Raw genomic sequence first — 6,000 nt, forward strand, 5'->3', positions numbered from 1 at the left:
CCGTCAAAATATTGTACAAATTCTAAAATGGTAATGAAAGAAAAGATTTAATCAGAAAATCCTGTCAAATCCTAAAAATTATAACACCAAACAAACACTAAAAATAAATAAGAATAGCAAAAATTATACCTTAGAAAACTGCAACACACTCTAAAATCAGCGTCGCCCCAAGGGTAAGGCCGTTAAAGCAGCTGCTTTGGGCCTCATAATTTTTGGGACTCTAATAGGTTATATATTAATTTATTTTTTGAAAAATATTTAGTGTTTTAAATGAAAAAGTACAAATTTTCATAGTAAAAAATTAGAATTAAATTGTTGATCATAAATTGAGAAAAAATATCTTTTTGGGAATCACTCTCTATACTATAAATTGAGAAAGGATTCGATTATTAATTCATAACTCAATAAAGTTTAAAACCTTAATACAGTCCCACAACGTGTATATCTCAAGAGAAATTAAATGGATTAGATAAAATTGTTAATAACTTTGAAAACTAGAAATACATAATTTAAATAAAATTATATATGAATTTTTTCTTTTATATAAAAAAAGGCCCCCTCATTGAAATTTTGTTTTAGGCCTCCATATTTATTGAGTCGCCATGTCTAAAATATATCAAAAAAGCAAAAAGTGTACCTCAAAACATAAATTCATATTAAATCTTTTCTTTCATAGTTCCCATTAGATCTATCAACAAGAATTTGGTAAAAATTTAACGGAAAATAAAAGTGCTCACTTTTAACATTTTAAATTATTAAAATTTCTCCAAAATATATTTAAGGACCATTTTGAACCTAATCCTAAATATAAGTGATCATTTTTGTCATTTTATCTTCACATGCCAATAAAACAGTGACATGGGATTTACTAATGTCACGGTGATATCACTGAAATTGAAAGGTCACCGACAACCCGATAATGACACGTGTCGATAATTGGGGTAAGGTCTGGTGATGGGAAAAAGAGCACTCGGAGTGTAGGGGAAGCAGGGCTATAATAGTATGGACCGCAATTAAATACCTCTGTTAAATAAAGGGGTAGGCGGGAAACGGGTCCCACCAATTGACTGCCTTATACGGCGGCGTTTTCCATAACAAACTGAAACATAAGTAATTCTTTTACCATTGAAAGCCGACACTAGTATTATTTGTCTCTTTCAGCTCTTGTACATATTTGACGGGAGATAAATTAATATGGGATCATTTCGTTTACAAAGGAGTTATTATGTGAAGATTATAATAGGAAAATCAAATAATAACAAACTTATAGTAGATATATTTTTTGTAGGTATTTGGTTCATCAGATTAAAAATGAATATATGAGATATATTTTGATTTATAATAAGATAAATTTAGGTAAACTTTTATTTTTAATCACTAGAACTTGTTTAATTAATAAAATTTTGGTTCATTTTATTTACGATTTAAAAGAAGCTGAAAAAAAATTCTTTCATTAGACCAGTCAATAAAGAAATGACAGAGTAGTTGATCCTGACCCTACTTACATTATGATCCCTCTTCAAACCTAAGTACAAGTTTAATGATTGGTGATTAATTTAACGAAGCCTTTCCAAAACAATGTAAAACATTGGCTATTTTTCTTTTCTTTTTGGCAAATGAATATTTCAGTATTTAAGAAATATCACAAATAGAATAAGTTATGTGTTGTTTTATTGTGGTACTGATATTTAAACACAGTAATAAATTAATATTTTGAAAACTCTATTACCACAAAATAACGTCTAATAAGTACATTAATCTGTGCTAGCATAAGAAATTACATACTTTCTTGTTGCCTGTAAAACTATAACAAGTGATGCAATTCACAAATCGTGTAAAATTTAAAACTTGCATAACATCAGCTTATTACAAGGAACCACTTACTTCCTAGCGATAAAGTTTTCATATATTTTCTTGTGCGAGTAAGTAAACGTTTAATAAGAACCATTAAAAGAAACAGATTCATGTTAAATTACTAATGAAGAAAGTTTCAAAATTAATAAAGAATTACATTGAATACAATTAGAAATGCCTGCACGACCTAACAAAACAACCGAATCTTGGCTTTGATTAAAGGGATCTTTACACAAATAGCCGGTCATATTCATTGTTTACTTTTTCTAGTCATATACATAAATTATATATTTATTATATATAAATATACATATATAATACATAAATTATACATACATTATATCTCTACCGACTATTTTTAGTTTAAGCGGTTAGATGGGTGGCTATTTGGGTTAATTCTTCTTGATTAAAGTCCCAATCTCTTATCTTGCGAGACGAAGAGTAACAACTCTATAAAGGGGGTGGTACTCTTTTTCTTTTATAATTATGGCAAGCTCGCAAGAATAATTATACTCCCTACGGTCACCTTTACTTGGCATGTATACTAAAAATAGATGTTCACTTTTACTTGACACTTTACGCATATCAAGAGAAGACAAGAATTTTTTTCTTGTTTTACCCACAGTATTTATTACCATTTCAAATCATTTTCTCAAATCCAATAAAATATGCATTAATTAATATAGGTAAAATGATAAATTATGCACTTCATTTATTATTTCTTAAGGGGTGTGAAAAGTCAAAACGTGCCAAGTAAAAGTGACCGGAGGGAGTATTTCTCGAGGTACTTGTTACGGTTTGGATCAAATTGATTAATTTTACGAGATACTTATTTTTCCACTAACACATTAAAAAGAGGATTGATTAATGTCACGAGGTACTTGTTACCTCCTACCAACATAAATAAAAAAATCGTTTGATACTACAGGTATCTAAATTTTATTGGATGGCAATCCATAAAATTATTTTGGACTATGTGTTTTAAATTCAAGGCATATTAGTTCAAATAAACTTATTGGTCTAATATAATTGGATTAGTTATATAAATTCAATATATATGGATTAAATAAATAAATTAAAATTCATCGGGCTAACGTGATGAGTCCATTTCATTAAACTCAAGATGTCATCTTCCTAGGGGCCTAGTTTGATGCCGCGTGTCAAGTGACGTGGCACGCCAAGTCAAACGGAATAGCTAATAGGATCGTTCCACGTGTCAAAATGACAAGGCATGCCAGGTCAAATTAAATGGCCAATGAAACTGTGCCACATGTGCAAGTGACGTGTTGTGGCTAATCAAATGCGGTCTTGCCACGCTCCAATCTTATTGGTCGGAAAGAGTATGTTCTCATCAAATCTCTTCCCTCCCACAACTATAAACTAGTGTTAGAACCCGCGCGATGCGTGGATAATTTAACAGAATATTAATGTTATAAGTTATAATCTACTATATTAAATTATTTTAATAAATATTAGTTATTATTTTATTATTTCATGTAGTGTACAAAAATATAAAAAATCTATACAAAAGAAAAAAATACACATTAAATAGTAATCGAATAAATTATTTGTTCCTTATTACTCTTTATTATTATTAAATTAGCAAGTACGTAGTACTATACACTTACTACTATGACTTTTATTAACTTGTCAATTATTTTATATTTTGGAATTACTTCCCTTTTTTTATAATATAGATATATATTTATTACGCTGAATTTTTATTTTTTTTAAACTTTTATTATACTGTTCAAAATTCTTATTGGAGAGTATTGTTTTAATATTCCACCATACCCTATGTCTGAGGTATCAGTTTTAACTACCTTTGCCCAACTTGGGTTAGCAAGAGTTAAAAAGGGAAGATTATTAACCTTCTGTTTAATCTTTTTGACTGATATGTATGACTGTCAGTCCATGGGTTTGGATTCTTCTTTAGTCTATCATAAAGAAGAGTAGTATCTTTAGCAATATCATGTATAAATAGAGAAATATAATTTAAACTTCCTAAGAATCTTTGAAGTTGAGTTTTATATATATATATATATATATATATATATATATATATATATATATATATATATATATATATAGAGAGAGAGAGAGAGAGAGAGAGAGAGAGAGAGAGAGAGAGAGAGAGAGAGAGAGAGAGAGAGAGAGAGAGAGAGAGAGAGAGAGAGAGTGAGAGACTACTATATTAGGAAATAACTACTCTCCAATTTGAATAAAAAAAAAATTTATTTCTTTATTTTCGTTTTAATTATTTTAAAATAATTTTAAAACTCCAAGTTAAAACTATTCCCCATTTTGAATTGGCAATTTTTTAAAAATTTCTATAACTACAACTTGAAACAACTCATCAATTTGAATGGGTATTTATTTTTATTTTTTTTCTTATTGTAGATAATTATAATATATCTATATTTTTAATTGAAATAGAGTAACCAATTAATTTAAAATTTAAAAATTCAAAAGGTATTTTAGTTAGAAATGTAGTTTATTTTGTCTTAAAACTCCAACTTGAAATTACTCTCTAATTTGAATGGGTAGTTTTTTATTTTATTTTTTATTTTATTTTTTATTGCAAAATAATTTTGAAACTCCAACTTGAAATTACTCCCTAATTTGAATGGGTAGTTTCTTTAATATATATTTTTTCTTCTTTTTGTTACATCTAAATTTTTTTATAAATAATTTTAAAACTCCAACTTGAAACTACTCCCCAGTTTGAATCTACTCCCCAATTTGAATGGGTATTTGATTTTTATATTTTCATCTTTTTATTATAGATAATTATAAGATATCTATATTTATATCATTCAAATAGAATAACCAATTAATTCAAAATTTAAAATTCAAAAGGTTTTTTTAGTTAGAAAAGAAGTTTATTTTGTCTTAAAACTCCAACTTGAAACTAATTCCTAATTTGAATTACGCCCCAATAAAGTGACTTTTTTTGTTTATTTATTTTAAAATAATTTTAAAACTCCAGCTTTGTTGAAACTTTATCCTAAAAATCTACACTTGTTATCTTATGATTGTGCTACTTGAAGTCATATAATTGTTTTGTTCTTTTAATTTTACATCATATAATTATATATATATATATATATATATATATATATATATATATATATATATATAATAAAATAAAATTTATATAGACTACTATATTAGGAAGAAACTACTCCCCAATTTGAATTGAAAGTTTTTTATTTCTTTATTTTCGTTTTTTTATTTTAAAATAATTTTAAAACTCCAACTTGAAGCTACTCCCCAATGTGAATTGAAAGTTTTTTTTTTAATTTTTATTTTTAATTTTTTTTAAAAAATAATTTTATAACTCCAACTTGAAATTACTCCCCAATGTCAATGGGTAGGTTTTTTATTGTATATTTTTATTTTTTTATTATAGCTAATTTTATTTTTATTTTTTTTATTTTTTTATTTTAAAATTATTTTAAAACTTCAACTTGAAACTATTCCACAATTTGAATGGAATTTTTTTTATATATATGTTTTTGTTTTTTTTATTATAGCTAATTATAAGATATCTATATTTATAAATTGAAATAAAGTAACCAACCAATTAATTCAAAATTTAAAATTCAAAAGGTGTTTTAGTTAGAAAGGTAGTTTTTTTGGTCCTAATGTCACTTGTTTTTTTGTGGTTTTGCCACTTGTCTTAATATTTTGCTTTTGCCTCTCTTTTTATTATATATAGATAGGGGTCTTTATAACTCAGAAAAGACACCAGAAGTTATAACAAGAAGCAAGAAAGAGCTCGTGGATCAAACGGTATAAATCCCTCCGCAAGTTCAAGTTCAAATAATCAAGTACAACCTCAAGAACGAAGAACAAATCAAGATTTAAGGAGTACGAGTTCAAATCAAAGTTCGTGCTAGTTGAATTGAAGATCATCATTCGTGGCAATAACTACATATCCGAGATCAAGCTCAAGGGCCATTGAATTTATTTACTATTGGAAAGAAAAATCAGAGGAATCATAGAGATTGTACATTCAAATTACTTAAAATAAAATACTACGATTGTTGCAATATATTTTCAATCTCGACTATTTTTCACAAATGCAAATTTACTGTCTACAAATTCTGGTACGCCTAGTAGGACAAGCTCTACCTCTCATCT

Source organism: Nicotiana tabacum, chromosome 13, assembly GCF_000715075.1.
Source record: "Nicotiana tabacum cultivar K326 chromosome 13, ASM71507v2, whole genome shotgun sequence".
Classification (NCBI taxonomy): Eukaryota; Viridiplantae; Streptophyta; class Magnoliopsida; order Solanales; family Solanaceae; genus Nicotiana; species Nicotiana tabacum.